Source organism: Jaculus jaculus, chromosome 6 (genome assembly GCF_020740685.1).
Source record: "Jaculus jaculus isolate mJacJac1 chromosome 6, mJacJac1.mat.Y.cur, whole genome shotgun sequence".
In the NCBI taxonomy this organism is placed as follows: domain Eukaryota; kingdom Metazoa; phylum Chordata; class Mammalia; order Rodentia; family Dipodidae; genus Jaculus; species Jaculus jaculus.
The window spans coordinates 120814048-120831409 of record NC_059107.1 but is presented as its reverse complement, the minus strand read 5'-3'; the positions used below and the strand labels follow the sequence as shown (position 1 = coordinate 120831409).

The window sequence follows — 17362 nt, the reverse complement described above, 5'->3', positions numbered from 1 at the left end:
TAAGATGGAGGGGCTGGGGAAATGGCTTAGCATTTAAGGCGTTTTCCTGCGAAGCCCAAGGACCCTGGTTCCATTCTCCAGGACCCACATAAGCCAGATGCACAAGGGGGAATATGTGTCTGGCATTTACAGTGGCTAGAGGCTCTAACATCCCCATTCTCTTTCTATCTGCCTCTTTTTCTCCCTCTCTCTCTCTCTCAAATAAATAAAATATTTTACAAAATAAGAACTAAGATGGAGAAACAAGAAAATTATCATTTGAGTTCCTGTGTCCTATATCATCAAAAATAGGATCTATCTGAAAAACCTGGATGTATGTGTCAAAAAAATAATTCCCCTGAATTCCTTAAAGTGAGGTGAGGTGGATTTCCTGTCACACAGCAGATACACACATATGTTCTTTATATTTGCTTGAAGAATTGTGAGAAACCATTATGAGTGGCTTCTACCTACTTTATTCTGCTTGTTAAGTATTATGTTTGCTGTTTTGTTTTTTAGATATTTCAAATACAACTTTATTCTGATTCTAAACGAAAAGGAATAGGAATGACAGTAACAAATTCATCACTGAATATTGTGATGTGACTGTAGCAGTCTTATCTTTGAAACTCAAGAAGGAAACAAATGCGTTTCAAACAGCTACATAGGCAAGTCCAAAAAATGAAGGTATGTTTTTAACTGCCACTTTCACTCTGAAGCCCATTCATCTCCTTCAGCATCCCAAAGATGAGGCACACCTTCTGCTTAGCTAGGTAACATAGGTGGCACACACGCTGCACCGCTGACGTCACAGGACAGTTGCCTATAAAACTAGACTTCTGACGCAGGCCCAGCTTCCCTTTCTCACATCGTCATCCTCATCCGGGAGGGCAGTTGTCTGCGCAACCTCTAAATCGTGCTCATACTGCGCTGCCAACGCTGGGTCCATGACCACCTCAGGCGGGGCAAGAGCAGGCATAGCAACGAACTCCAAGTTAGGGTCTCCCACGAGCTTTCTAGCAAGCCAGAGGAAGGGCTTCTCAAAGTTGTAGTTGCTTTTGGCAGAAATATCGTAGTACCGAAGATTCTTCTTTCGGTGGAAGACTATAGATTTTGCCTTCACTTTCCTGTCTTTAATATCCACTTTGTTGCCACATAACACGATGGGGATGTTTTCACATACCAGACCTCTATGCCAGTTAGGTACATTCTTGTAGGTGACTCTTGATGTTACATCAGTCATAATGGCACACTGGGCTTGGATGTAATAGCCATCCCGCAGTCCCCCGAATTGTTCCTGGCCGGCGGTGTCCCACACGTTGAACTTGATGGGCCCCCTGTTGGTGTGGAACATGAGCTGGTGCACCTCCACGCCCAGCGTGACCGCGAACTTCTCAAACTCCCGGGTCAAGTGGCCTTCACGAACGTCGTCTTCCCGGTGCCACCATCGCCCACCAGCACGAGCTTGAACTGGACCTGCGCATGGCGGTGATCCTTCCAGAAGCGTCTCCACGCCTGTGTGACTGAGGCTGGAAAGATAGCGCTATGTTTGCTTTTAATTGAAACAATTGGACCAATGCAGTGGGATTCAGGAGTATGAATATATCAAGAGCAACATTTTGGTTGACGAGCAGACTAAAGCAGGACATGTTGGCACATTCCTGGAAAGCTAAAGCAGAAAGGAGGTAAGAAGTTCAAGGCCAGGGAGGGAATTACCATGGGATATTTTTTATAATCATGGAAAATGTTAATAAAAATTTAAAAATTAAAAAAAAAGAAGTTCAAGGCCAGCCTGAGCAAAGGTAGCCTTCATATCTATTTACAAAAGTGTAGGGCAGCAAATATGACCTACCGTCAAGTTATAAAAAGATACCAACACACACCCAAACGAATCAGCAGCTTTCTTGAAATGCTTCTTTTTGTATTAAATGGACATTAAGGGCTGGAGAGATGGCTTAGTGGTTAAGGCTCTTGCCTTCAAAGCCAAAAGACCTCGGTTGGACTCCCCAGGACTCACAAAAGCTAGATATACAAGGTGAGGCATGCATCTGGAGTTCATTTGCAGTGGCTGGAGGCCCTGGTGTGCCTCTTCTCTTCCCCCCTCTCCCTGTTTCTCTCTCTCAAATAAATAAATAAAAATAAAAATAAACAAACATTAAAATAGCCATAGAGTCAGGCATGAGGGCACATGCCTTTAACCCAGCACTAGAGAAGCTACGGTAAGAGGATAGCCATGAGTTTGAGGCCAGTCTGGGCTACAAACTGAGTTCAAAGTCAGCCTGGGCTAGAGTGAGACCCTGCTTAAATTTGAAGGGAAAAAAAAAAAAACTACCTACCATACTTATCTTATAGAATCATCAATATTGAATTGGATTCTACTCATGATGACACTTTTTTGTTTTGTATAAACCATTCTGGGAGAGGAAATGATAATAGCACACTTGAATGCTTCCAAAGCATAAACTATTATTTTCTAATCTCATGTTTAAGTTATTTGCTCTCTATTGTGAAACAAATGGTAGGGAATAAGAGTTTTCATCATAAATTATAATGGTGGGCTGGAGAGATTGCTTAGCTATTAAAGGTGATTGTTTGCAAAGCCAAAGGACCCAGTTTTGATTCCCCTGCACCCACATAAGACAGATCCACAAGGTGGCACATGCGTCTGGAGTTTGTTTTTAGTGGCTGGAGGCCCTTGTGCTCTCTCTTGCTCTCTCTCTACCTGCTTCTTTCTCTTTCTCTCTCTTTCAAATAAATAAATAAAAATATTTTTTTAATTATGCATTTCAATGCTTAATATATTTAATATCATTTCTACTGTATTTTTTTCTATGTTGTTTCTTATTTTATAATATTGTATAATCATTTCTCTCTTTGACAGCAATCAGAAATTATAGTTTGCCTCTATTATAATTATATTATATCCCATATATATATAGTTATATTATATCCCATTTAAAAATATCTAAATTCTCTGAAACATAAAAATCTCTTAATCTCATTTCTTCCATCAGAAAATCTCACTACCCAGAAATAATTACTAATAACTTTTTAAAATTTGAACTAAAGTGGTATTGTTTGAAAAATCACTTTATAAGTATAATATGTGGTTGTGGAGATAGAAAACATAAGGAACTGAATTTGATTCCCAGTAGCCTTACATACAAACATGACAGTTGTAGCTGTGTTTAACTGCAATCTCAGTGCTGGAGAGGCAGAGACAAGACCTCTGAGCCTTGTAGTCTTACTAGCCTAGACCAATTTATAAGCTTCAAGCCAACAAGACCAATAATTTTTTTAGCCTGCCTGACCTGAAAAGTAATTTATCATTACTTTTGCCTCACCTAGTCATACCATGAAATAGAATCTGAATAGCTATAACTCTAGGTTTATACAGTGGTAGTGAAATCATTGGTTGAAAAGGTTCCAATGTCCCAAATCCATGTTGCATGTTAATTATGTCTCTTAGATGCCATTTTAATACAAGTTTTGTTTGTTCATTTAAGAATTACTAGAAAGCCTTCTACTAAAGTAGCAAATTTGCCTATGCTTTAAGCCAAATCTATTAATGACTAATATAAGAGAATTCTAGAGATAGCTCAGTGTAAAATGGATATCTATCTTAGTCAGTGTTTACTTAACTCTTTTTCCTGAACAATTTCTAAAATAAATGACTTGTCAATTCAACATCAGATTGAATACATATCCAAAGAAGTTATCATTTAATAGCAATAGCTAGCCAATGGCTTAGAAGATCTTTGTATAACTTATAATTGGTTTACTATTTCTTTAGTAATTTTGTCTTGACTCCAATTTTACTTTTTGAAGAATTATCAACACTGGTATCTAAAAGTTTCTCCTTAGGACATAGAAGTAACTAGATGATGTTCTAAGAAAACATTTGCTTCAGATAATAAGTCACTATTCAAATACTCTGAGCTTAGTTTCCCTATCATTTAGACAGGGAGATAATAGTACTTCTTTCTTAATATGAGAAAGGTTAAGTGAAATGCATGTATGGAACTATAATAAATGGTATTGTATTTATGAAAGTTGCTTTAATATATACCAGTGGTCCAGTAAGAATACTGGGATTACCAACTATTCATTACATTTCTGGAAATGTTCTCAAGAAATGAGTGACATTTCTATGGAGAGCTGAAATTAGAAAAGGGTAAAATTATATCTATCTATATATTAATAAGTAAATACAAATATAGATATTAAAAGTAAAAAAAAAAAAACGGGGCTAAAGAGATGGCTTAGCAGTTAAGACGCTTGCCTACAAAGCCAGAGAACTCCGATTTTATTTCCCAGGACCCACGTAAGCCAGATGCACAAGTGGGTACATGTATCTGGAGTTTACTTGGGGCAACTGGAGGCCCTAATGAACCCATTCTCTCCCTCTCTCTCTCCCTCTCTCTCTCTCTCTCTCTTTCTCTCTCTCTCTCTCTCTCTCTCTCTCTCTCTCTTTCTCTCTATCTTTCTACCTGCCCATTTCTCTTTTAAATAAATAAATAAAATTTTAAAGTAAAATAATCATCTGTTTGAGAAGATGGATGGATACAATATAAGTTCTCCATTTTTCATTTTCTCTCTGTACTGATAAAATTTCATTCAACAGTTCAAAAAAATGTTAACACACATTACAAAGAAATAAGATGTCATGGTCAAATTCTACTACTTTTACTGACGAAACAAAAGAGAAGGTAAGAGAAGTCATGAAGAATCCCAGAATTAGATTATTTGAACGTTTGTCATATACAATGAAATCCTTGGGAAAGGTTTGTCTTGGTACCCATAGATCTGGCCTAAGTGTTAGAATTATACTCTTCATTCATTGTAGAGATTTGGGAAGCTTACTACTTTATTAACTTATTTGTACCATTTTTTTCTTGTCTGTCATTTGAGCTCCAGAATGAACAACACTCAGTGTTACTCTTGCCAAGTGTGATGAAATAAAATTGGTTGTGACACTAAGTATTCACACTAAACAATTTCAAATGAACCTTTCTTGCAAGTCAGTAATACTAGTATGCCTCTCTTGGTACGTTCTTCAAAGTACTCTCTCAAGGTCTCATCCTACCCTCACATTCACATTGGGAGAAATATGGATACAAATTAATGAATTCTGCAAATAGACACAGGCTTAGCAACTGGCTTGTAAGAAGCAGACAATGTGGTAATGAGGGTTCTCAAGACTGTCCTGGTAAACCTCCTGCACACTGATGAGCAAAGACTGTGGAATGCAAGACTTTTTCTAATTTTGATTCAACTGTCATATCTTCCACATGCATCTGTTAGACCAAGGTTGGAAAATATGCATAAATGCCACAATTTTTTTTAAAAACCTGATAATGTACCCATTATTTTAATTATGTTCCCTGATTTTGCTTTTCTAAGAAATTGCTAAATGACCAGTTAACATTAAATAGTAGGTCCTGATAGTATGATCACTTCACAGTAACAGTGAAACAAGGAGGATATGTTAAAATTAGAATATGCTTAAGAAAGAATTATACACTCTAACCAAGGTGGGAAAATTAGTTAAAATATCTGCCAAGGGAAAGTGGAAAGTTCTAAGACACCAGATGTCTCTGTGGGCTCCAAATTTGGAATTTTCTGTTGCCTTTTAAATCTTCCTTCAGAAGTATCAAGCCTTAAAATGCATGTGCTTTGGCATATGAGCTGTTATTTTGCACTTCTAGACTCTAAGCCTGCCTTCTCAATCAGAATCTCAAGTATCTTTCTCAATTCTATCGCATCATGGAGCATATGGATTTCCAGAAAGTTGGGCAGAGAAGAGACAGAGAGAAGAGAGACAATGAATCCATTTTTTATTTCATTATAAAATTTTTTCCAGGCAAAATTTAGAGTTTAAAGCACAAGGAGACCTAAGTTGTGTCATTTTCTTTTGGAGGTCTTCATGAGTGATTTTCCTTTGTTATAGAATAGGGGATACAGATGTAACTGCTAAATTAAAGGAGTCAGCCAAAGCTAAGAACATGTAAAATAAAATAAAAATAAAAATGGTGTGAGGATAGGGCTCAGTGGTTTAAAGCAGTTGCTCAGAATGTCTGACCACTGGAGTTCAGATGACCAGAGTCAATGAATAAGGCAGATTTAAGCAATGTCTTTTAATTCCAATGTGCACCTCTAGCAATGGGCAGTGGAGTCTAGAGAACTCCAAAGCTCATTCACAGTAGCAAAACAAGAGAAACCCTGTTCCAACAAGGTAGAAGGCAAGAACTAATACTTCAAGATTATCATTTCGTGTCCATTTCATGTGTTATGGCACACACATGCCCATACACAGATATAACCATACATACTCAAAAAATAAAAAGTAGAAATAAGGCTGTAGAGATGGCTTAGCAATTAAGGTGCTTGCCTGCAAAGCCTAAAGACCCAGGTTTGATTGGATCCAGGTTCAATTCCCCAGAACCCATATAAGCCAGATGTAAATGGTGGTGCATGTGTCTGGAGTTCATTTACAGTGGCTAGAAGTCCTAATGTCTCCATAAATAAATGAAATGCAAAAATAAAATAAAAATAAATATTCATTACTTTTGAAAATGGAAAACAAATATGAAAAATAAAATCTTCAAAAAGTCTCAATTTTTTAATATTAAGCTAATTTTTCATAATGTGCGACTTCAAACTTCTTTTATTCCTAAACACCAACCAGCTAGTTTCTCAACCTCTATATTGAGACCACTGATACTGATTTTAGGTAACTTAGATTATAGGACAATACATTATGAAAGATAGTTACTTTTAGCAGTGATCATTAAGTTAGTGACTAAATGATGTAATAACTACCAAAAATATTTAAAATACAAAATACAAAAACTTTTGATACAAAGAGGTAAGTCATCTAAATCAACTTTTCTCCATATTTGGTTTCTTGACTACTCCAGACTGTATACTAAAGGAACTGATTACAGTGAAAGAAAATTTATGATATGTAAATATGATATAGCACCCAAAATATGAATGATTTACCATTTCATGTATGTTTTCAATTAAAAAATAGTTAAAAACCTAAAGAAAGGTTAAATTGATACTATCATATTTACTGGCAAATGAGTAATGTAAAATATCTAAAGACGACTCCTTTCTTCTGTCTTCATAGAAGCTATTACAAAAAACTGAGTTGAAGTCTTATTTTATAAGCATTTTAAAATAGTATTTAAAAATAATGACAATCATTTTTGCAAAAGGAATTCTATAATAAAAAATCAGTTCTTGGAAACCATTATACAAATGATGAAACATTTCTGTAAAAGGCAGAGCAGCCTCTATCTTGTGCCCAACAGTGGGACAAGAGAACACAGGTGCCCTATACCACTAGCCATTTCCTGGAAGAGGCTTATGGATCCAGAAACTAGAAGCAATAACCAACAGACTTCCCTTTTCTTTTTATCTTATACAAAGATAAACATTGTCATGGGTGGAGGGGACAAATGTCAAGGACATATTACAAAGCTAGATCCTCTTAGGTATAAAATTAAAAACTGAAATAACTGAGAAAGCACAGAAATGTGAGTCAGTGAAGCATATGTGACAAGTTATGGGATGAGAAGTTCGTTGACTGAGCTCTTGCCTTCCTGATTGGAGAGCTGGCACCCAAGGTAGGGCAGGTCTACGTTCTGACATCCCCTACTATCAAGTTATGTGAGAATGAGGGCTTTGTCACCGGAGCCACAGCTTGAGAAACTGGCAAAATTGAACTACCCAGCAGCACCCCAGTATTCTTTCATGTGAATGACATCACAATGTTGCAGGAGGGAGGATGTCAGTATGCCCAGCCTCTGTTGTTCTTTCCCAATCATAGCAATCCTAGACTCCTCTCCTAAACATTTTTGCCAATATCCTTTACAGCTATGGGGCTGGGGAACTACACTACTTAAGACTTGTCAATTAGATGCAAAGAAAATTCTAATAATCTTCTGGGAGAGATTTGTCTTCCTGACATAAAGTCAGCCTTTCTTATGAGTATGAAAAATAGGCTGGAACATCTGTTTTTAGAGTAGGGGAGAGTTTTCATACTTGCATAACTCATGTAGTTGAAATGGTTTGAAATCTACCATCCCCAAAAAAGCATCTTTGAAAAGGGAAAGAGCATAAAAATCAGTAACAGCAAAGAAGTATTTTGAAAAAAATAATAATGGGAACTCCACTGTACTGGAGAAATAAAAATATTTCTCTATAACAAGAATTCACTTTAGCAACTACAGTCTCACATGTGCAGGGTTTTTTGTTTTTATCCTTAAGTTTTTCCTGGGTTTAAATATCTTTGAGGTCTGGAGAGATGGCTTAGCAGTTAAGGCACTTGCCTGAAAAGTCTAAGGAACCAAGGTTTATTCCACAAGACCTGGTAAGCCAAATGCACAAAATGGCACATGCATCTGGAGTTCAATTGCAGTGGCTAGAGGCCCTGGTGTATCATTCCCTCTAGCTGCCTCTCTCATAAATAAATGTATTTAAAGAAAGATTCTTGAAGTTCCCATGTGAGCTATGCAATGCTTAGTAGGAAATAAGATTTTCAGAATAGTCTTTTCAGCGAATAAAACATTAGGATCAATAGTTTGTAGTGGGGGAAAAGCAAAAATTGAACTATAGAAAATGTAGTAAAGAGCCAACTGAATAGCAAAGCAAGAACAGTCAATCCATTAGGTTTGGAAGAGCAGGAAGCATAAGTAGAAGAAGCTGGGCATAGGAGACGATTTTGGAGAGACTGAATAAGAAACTCCACAGAGGGTTTTTTTTCTCAGAGAGAGAGAATCTTGGTGCACCATGTCCTCTCTCTGAGCCTGTTGCTTAGACATTGCTGACCTGGATCTCCCAGAAAGGGGACTAGAAAGGCCTTTTAGAGTCTGTATGCAAAGATAAAGTGAGAAATTCTATTAAGTTAACATTCCCAAGACAGCACGATTAGGCTCATGGGTCCGCAGGGAATAAGGCTTTGTGCATGTCTCTGAATGCTGGCAGTTATCTCCTTCACATTCTCACCAACCCTCCTAAGTCTTGTGGGAAACTCATTTTCCATTCTTCCCTTCTTTCAATGTAAAATGTACCAGGATGTCTGTGTTCACTCCCTATTCCCTTTCTCATGCTAAGGCTGAGCTAAGGTTCCCTGCTCTTTCCTTTGACAAGGGCTTGTGAGATCTTTCCTGGCTTCTCCCTGATCATAGAACTTTTATCTGATTCTCTGTGGCCTGAACCTCCTATGTCCCCATGGTGCCAAGGAAACATCATCTAAAATCCAAGCTGTCCTCACGGAAGTCTGATGTAAATGGGTGTGCAAGTATATATGCAAACCACGTTATCTTCCATTGTTTGGACCAATTTTGGGGTTGATGGGATTGTGAGAGTTGCCTTCAGCTCTAAGCGATCAGACATGGCTCCTGGCAGAGGCAAATTCTGCCTAACTTAAACATAAGGAAATGTGCTGGGCAATGATGGGAATAGGATTACTATATTCATAGGACCAGGCTCTGCCTCAGTGAAGACAAACAAACAAGAGTAGTCATGGCTTTTTGCCAAGGAGCTAGTCTTGCCATGATTGTCAGTATGCTTTTGTGTTTTTAATCGCATCAGGAAGAAGTCCAATATGGACATGAGACTATGAAGACAAAAGCTGCATCAGAGAGTATTCAGTGCTGAAGCAACAGCACCCCCAAATTCAACATTAAGACAACCAAAGTCAGTGGAAGGAATCTTCCTATTCCCATGTCTTCCCTGGAGCCAGTCTTTTATGAAGATGAGAGTTAGCATACCAGCAAGGACTGGTTATGCACATCCTCGAAGTTTCCTGTAGTTCTCCAAATGAGTCTGTTGTCATGGATGGCACAGGTGCAGCAAAGCCTCTGTGTTGTGTGGATAAATAATGTCATTCCATGCAGTTGTTCAACCCTACCCCTTTAGAGTAAGCAAAAAGGGCTTCTGAAACTTTTCCCACTTGTGACCCATTTTCACTCATGAAATTTTACATGACCTTGGATATATAAAATAATAATATGAAAATGCCAGAATGAATGATGCCTAAATGTCTGTATACTAACTAAAAAGTTAAAATGAGTAAATTACACACTTACTGAAATAAACCACAAAGAAATTAATTTTTTAAAATTCTTTGCTATAAACATGATATTACTGTGTATTAAAGACAAAAACAAATCTGCTCTCTAGTGAGATGGGTATACTTATTTTTACATAAAGAATTAAATCTTGGCTGAATATTTGACAGTGGGTTGCAGATAGAACACCTTCAATGTCTTTCAGTGATGGTTTTGGCTTTGGTTTCTATTTGGTTTTATATTGTTGTTTATAGACAGGCTCTAACTTTGTGGTCCAGATGAGCCTGTAGCTATGTAATCCAGGCCAGCCTTAATGTGACTAGGCTCCTCCTTGTCTTAGCTTCTCAAGGTCTAAGATTATCACACCATGCCCAGCTATAAAAGTTTTATTTTATAATTGTTAATGTGGAGAGCACTATGGTATATTACAAAGTACAAAACAGCAAAAGTATATTTAGACCTATTTCAGAAATCGTTGGGAAGTCTGCCCTAATCACCAATCAAAACTTCACTTAAAGCTGGGTGTGGTGTTGCATGCGTTGACTTCCAGCATTTGGGAGGCAGAGGTAGCCGTGAGTTCGAGACTACCCTGAGACTACATAGTGAATTCCAGGTCATCCTGAGCTAGAGTGAGACCTTACCCCCCCCCCAAAAAAAAACACTTAAAAACTACACAGTGATTTTTAAACTCAAATAGTATAAGACAATATGATCCAAAGACACACTAATTTTATACTTATATGCTAAAGAATGATAGTAGAAAAATACCAGAGGGGTTTGATTTCCACAATTAAACCATGACTCAAGTCAACTCCACAATGCTGGGATGAACATCCAAGCCAGGCACGGTTTATAGGAGGAAGGCATTTATTTCAGCTTACAGATCCAGGGAGAAGTTCCATACATCCAAGCAGAAAGGAAAACTGAAGCCCATAAAACACCAGCACACAGACCAAAAAGCAGCAAGCAAAGGGGCCAGGCAGAGCTCACACTGCTCTGCATATCATTGGGCTGGAAATCAGATGTGCCCCCAAAACACACCTTAGGGCTGGACTCCAGGATCCACCCCCAGTGACATCCAAATTACAAGCTTTAATAGAACACTTAAGTCTACGGGGAGAATGCATTCAAAGTACCACAACCATTATGTTTCTAAGTGAGCAGAAAACTTTACATGTACAGTGAAAATACAGTAGTTCGTAAGTCACCATAGTCTTGAATCCAAGCCTAAGTATTTCTGCATGTTGGTTAGCATGGTAAGGCATGATGGCATGCACAGTGCAAAGTGCACATGGTGTGTGTTCAGAGCCAAGGCTGTAGTGACAGCATATGATGCAACACAGGCAAGGGCTGCCAGAAACACCTGAAATTCATTACACATTTGATTTTAAATTAATTTTTTGAATTATTTCAGAAATCTTCTACTATTACCCAAATTCACATCCTCAACATTTATACCCCATAGTTGAAGATGCCATTTAAGACAAATTCTATCTGCAAGTTTCCAAGAAAACCCGAAGTAAGGCTCTAGGAAGGAAAGAGCTCATTTTTACTCTTCTAGCTAAAAAAGAATAACAAAAGGAAGAAAAAAAGAACTGAAGTTATACATATTATACTATATATAAATATATAATATATGGTTTTTAAACTACTCTTTATGTTTCAAAATGGATGTTTTCAGTAATATCTACAAGTTATTTGAAGGATTTTTTAAATCTGCATTTATTGTACAAATGACTCCAATTAAACTATGTGTTGTTTTCTTTATTTTCTAATCACATTTATTTACAAGGGTCATGTGTCCTTTTAATATTAAGGTCCTAAATAAGTAAACTACAAAGTCTAAAATTAAACTTTTAAATATTTCCCAGCAATGAGCATCAGTGTTACTATGTAAATTAGACCTTGTTCTCAGTTACTACAACTGCCATAGTGTTTCTCAGATAGGAGTTTTCTAGTTCCTTTGTGAGGGCTTAGACAAAGGCATACATATAGTAATTTTTTTTTTTTTTTTTTTATTTATTTATTTGAGAGCGACAGACACAGAGAGAAAGACAGATAGAGGAAGAGAGAGAGAATGGGCGCGCCAGGGCTTCCAGCCACTGCAAACGAACTCCAGACGCGTGCGCCCCCTTATGCATCTGGCTAACGTGGGACCTGGGGAACCGAGCCTCGAACCGGGGTCCTTAGGCTTCACAGGCAAGCGCTTAACCGCTAAGCCATCTCTCCAGCCCCATATAGTAATTTTTAAGGGCCCATGCTTTTCTCAGAGTCTCACAGGAAATACATCATACTTAAGTTATATTGTGAACCATGGAATAGTTTGAGTATAGTTACCAAGTATATGGGGGTTTAAGAAGACAAAACTAATGCAAGTAGATTGACCTCTCTGTCTTGTCTAAAAGTTATAAAGCAAGGTAGGCATTTATTTAATGAGCTGGCTTACTCTGTATTTCCCTCTGGCTAATAGTGCATGTTTATAGTGGGGAAAAAACTTCCATTTCCTGACAGCCTAAGTATAAGTTTTAGAATATCAGACGATCCCATATGTAGGACTGTGCAGACATAAGTTTTCACCTTTAAACTCTAAGCCAAGTATAGAAAACCCTGAACACCCATGTCTACATCATATAAATTACTGAAACAGTTTTTGTTAGTTATATACACAGTATATATACATCCATATTGGTACCATTAATGGACCTCCCTGTCCTGCCCCCCTCCACAGGACACTCCTCATTGGGAATGTGGGTCATGCATTGTGGAGTTAGCCATGAGTTATGGGTATGAGGCAATGACTCCGTATCTGTACCTAATGCCCCAACATATGGCTCTAACAATCTTTATGCCCCCTTTTCTACAAATTTCCCTGAGCCATGATGGGTTCATTTTAAGTCTACTTTAGTGATGAGGTTTTGGGAGCCTCTGTGTCTCTGGATATCTGGTTTGGAAGGAGTCGAGTGTTCTCTGTGCCTATCTCCCTCACCCCTGTGCTGATACCAGGTTCACCAAGAAAGCAGCACACTTGCTCATTTCCCCAATTACTCTTGGTTTCAGTTGGAGCCCTGGTGAGGTATGATGGGCTGATTCTCTCATCAGGGTCTATATCCATCTGAAAAAGAAAAGCAAATTCTCCAATGGAGAATGAATTCAGCACCAGATAAATGGGATAACCATTATTATTTTAGAGAGAATTTTAATAAGTGTAGGCCCTCTTGTAGCCCACGATGGGTAGAGCTTGATAATGAAGAGTGGGCTCATGTTTTGAATATGGTTCTGACTTGTTTCCCAGCTCCAGCTTGGGTTCTGTTCCACTGACAGATAAGTTAGTTAAATCAAGAGCAGCTGGTTACTCACCATGGCTGTGTGCCAACATTGCACTTGTGTGAGCATCACATCAGGTTGTTTGCTACTAAGTAGCTTAGACCATGAGTTGCTTAGACAGATGTTGTTCATTTTCCCCTAGTCGCTCATGTAGCACCTTCTGGCTCTAGATGGCTAACTGTCTGGGGACTGTCTCTTTTCCAGATTCCATCCAGGTCACTCCATGTTCAGTACTAACAGCATATGGTGTCTTCGGCAGTAGGGTCTTACCACTAACTTTTGGTCGGTCATCAAGTACTCTGACAGAAATCTGTCTTCTTTTGGGAAACCTTGTAGGTCTCTCTGATCAACAGCTCATTGTGGACATTAACCTCATGCTGGTACTGGGAGTTACAGGCCAGTGCCAAGGAAAAGAAGGAAGAAAAAGATAGGCAATATAAAAGAGATTGAAGAGAGAGAGAAAAAAAAAAGACAGGAGAAGATTAAAGTTAGTATTCATCATACTCGTTCCAGGGCCCTGTGATTCAGGTGTTCTCTCTAAGGACCTGATAAAGGTTCAACCATTTAATCTGTCTTTTAGTGTGTAAAATTTTATGGTACCATTGCCATTTGGGTCCAGTTTTGTGTTCCCCACCTTCACCCTTAACCTCACCTCCTGCCCTACTCACCCTAATGTCCAGTACTCCAGATGCTTATTAGGTATGTCAGCATCTTTGGCAGATTCAGGTCAGGAGCCACAGATGACTGAGACCATTGATGATTATCTCTGTGATTGGGTGAGTTCACTGACAATGATCTGTTCCAGGTTCAACCATTTTTCTTCAATTTTCATTGTGTCATTTTTCCTTACTGCTGTGTAGAATTCCATTGTGTAGATATACCACAATTTGGTTATCCATTCTTCTAATGATGGACAGCTGGGTTGATTCCAGCTCTTAGCTATTATGAATTGAGCAGCTATAAATATGGTTGGCCAAATCCCTGAACTGAGGCATGGAGCTTTCAGGGTAAATGCCCAGTAAGGAAATAACTGGTTCTGTTGGGTCAATGTTCTTAGGAGTCTCCCCATTGCTTTCCATAGTAATTGTACCATCTTACATTCCCATCAAGAGTGGATGAGGGTTCCCATTTCTCCACATCTTCACCAGCATTTGTTTTCATTTGATTTTTTTTAATGTTTGCTCTCATTACTGGAGTAAGGTAGAATCTCATAGTTGTTTTAATTTGCATTTCACTGATGATTATGGATGATGAACATTTTCTTAAGTGTGATTTTACCATTAGTATTTCTTCCTCTGAGAACTCCCTGCCCCATTTTGTGACTGGGTTGTTTAACTCTTTATTGTCTAGGTTTTTGAATTCTATGTAGATTCTAGAAATTAGGCCTCTGTCAGTAGTATAGTGGGAAAATTTTTTCTCCCATTCTATGGGTAATCTATTGGCTCTGCTTATTGTATGTCTGTGAAGAAACTTTTTAGCTTCATGAGCTCAGAATGGTTGAGTGATTAAGTTCATGAACTACTGGAGTTTTGTTCAGGAAGTCTTTTCCCATTCAAATAACATGAAAAGTTCTATTTTTTCTTCCAGTAGTAGCCAAATTTCTGGTCCAATGTTGAGGTCTTTGATCCATTTGGACTTGATTTTTGTGCATGACAAGGTATGTAGATCAAATTTTATTTTCCTGCATATGGTTATACAGTTTGTCCAGCATCATTTGTAGAAGAAGCTATCTTCTCCAGGCTACATTGTTAGGGCCTTTGTCAAATATCAAGTAGCTATAGTTACTTGACTCAAAGTCTGGGTCCTCAATTCTGTTCCATTGGTCTATGCTCCTGTCATTATGCCAGTAGCATGTTGTTTTTATTACTATGGCTTTGTAATGTAGCTTTAGATCAGGTATGGTGATGCCTCCAGAGGTGTTTCTTTTGCTAAGGATATGCTTGGATATCCAAGGCCTTCTGCTATTCCATATGAACAGACATATTTTTTAGATTTTTCTTTACAAAATGAACTTATTACTGCTAGTACAGTATTCTCAAGGAATGTATGTAGACATAAATGTATGGCTGAAGTAAATTTTTGTACAGAACAAATAGCTATTTGTCCAGCATTTCATTGGAAATCATCTTTGGACTATTTGGGCAGCATAAGTGAATCAATAGATCATGCTCGTACTTTGTATAGTGGCTGTAAAGCACATAAATGTAATTGACCTTGAACATCTAAAAAATAAAGCACTAACTTGAGTTTGGAAATCTCTCTGTCTTGTTTCTCTATCCATGTATAAAATCATCTCTGTGGGTGTATGTGTACATATAAGCATATGCACATGCATGCAAATAAACGCATACTAAAGAAGAGAAATTACTTTAAAAACATAGGAAAGAGAGCTGAAGAGATAGCTGAGCAGTTAATGTGCTTGCCTACAAAGCCTAATGATCCAGACTGTATAACCCAGTGCCCATGTAAACCGGATGCAAAAGGTGGTGCATGCATCTGGAGTTTGTATGCAGTGGATAGAGGCCCAGGCATACCCATTCTCCCTCTCTCTCTTTTTCTTTCTCTCTCCCTCTGTCTGTCATACACACACATTCAAATAAATAAAATATTTTAAAATAAAGGAAAGAATTCAACGGAGAATAAGAGAGAGACTTAAGCAGTAGCCTCATATTACACCCATTCAGGTTATTGCACCACTGTTAGAATCAATGAGCACCAATAATCATGCCTATGTTTGATTTATCCATGCCAGTTAGTAAAGACCTATCACTCTGAGTTGTAGTCAGCTCTGTATTGCTGGGACAAACTTCCAAACAGACACAGTTTATGGGAGGAAGGTGTTTATTTGAAGCATACAGGTCCAGGGGGAGTTCAATCACTGCAAGATGAAGTGACTTAATTCCATAGATACAGAGAGAAATTGCAGCAAGACAAACACCAACAAGCAACAAGCATGAAATATAGAACTCAAACTCTTCTCTCCATACCTTTGAGCTTGAAACTGATCCACCTCCAGTGACATACTCCCTACAGCAGGCTGCTGGATACTTAAGCAGGAAGTTTAACCTTAATCAGAAAGTATTTTGGAACACACAGAGTAAGTAGGCTAGAATGTAGAGACATATTAGGAATTCCCTTATATCCAGAGAACAACAGACTTTTACCCAATGAATAGGTGGTGGAAGAAATAAAGAGAGAAGTTGCAAATTTTCTAGGAATGAATGATAGTGAAAACACAATTTACCTCAATTTAGGGGACACAATGAAGGCAGTCCTAGGGGAAAAGTTCAGACTGCTAAATGCCTTCATAACAAAGATGAAGAGATCCCAAATAAATAACCTAATTATCCACAAAAAAGCATTGGAAAACAAGAAGAATCTCACCTAAGAGTTCCAGATAGAAATAAATACTTGAGATCAAAGAAGATATTAATGAATTGAAAAATAAGAAAACAATTGGGAAAATTGATGAAATTAAAAGATGATTGTTTGAAAAACATAAGCAAAATTGATGAACCATTGGCAAATTTGATCAAGCAAAAAAAAGTTTCAAATTAACAAAACCGGAAATGAAAAAGAAAAGATCACAACAGACATAATGAAACTGGAAGAATCATCAGGGCATACTTCCAAAGCCTCTACTCCACAAAACTGGATAATCTGGAAGAGCAGATTAATCTCCTAAACAAACTTGTCATATATACCCATCAAGATTGAAAAGGTAGTATCAACATAATACCAAAAGCAGACAAAGATACAATAAGAAAAGAAAACTATAGTCCTATATCCCTGATGAATTTAGATGCAAAGATCCTGAACAAAATCCTCACAAACTAAATTCAACAGCACATCAAAAAAGTATTATCTACCTTGATCAAATGGGCTTCATCCCAAAGATTTAGGGATGGTTCAACATATAGAAATTCATCTATGTAATTGTTATGCCCAGTTCTCAGCACCCCCAGTGACCACCAAGA

The 17362-nt window shown here is 37.8% G+C and overlaps 1 pseudogene; it reads right to left on the bottom strand.

The window, feature by feature from the left end:
• Positions 1–802: 802 nt before the first annotated feature.
• On the bottom strand, positions 803–9964 carry LOC101595976 (annotated as a pseudogene).
• Between the last annotated feature and the right edge of the window lie 7398 nt (positions 9965–17362).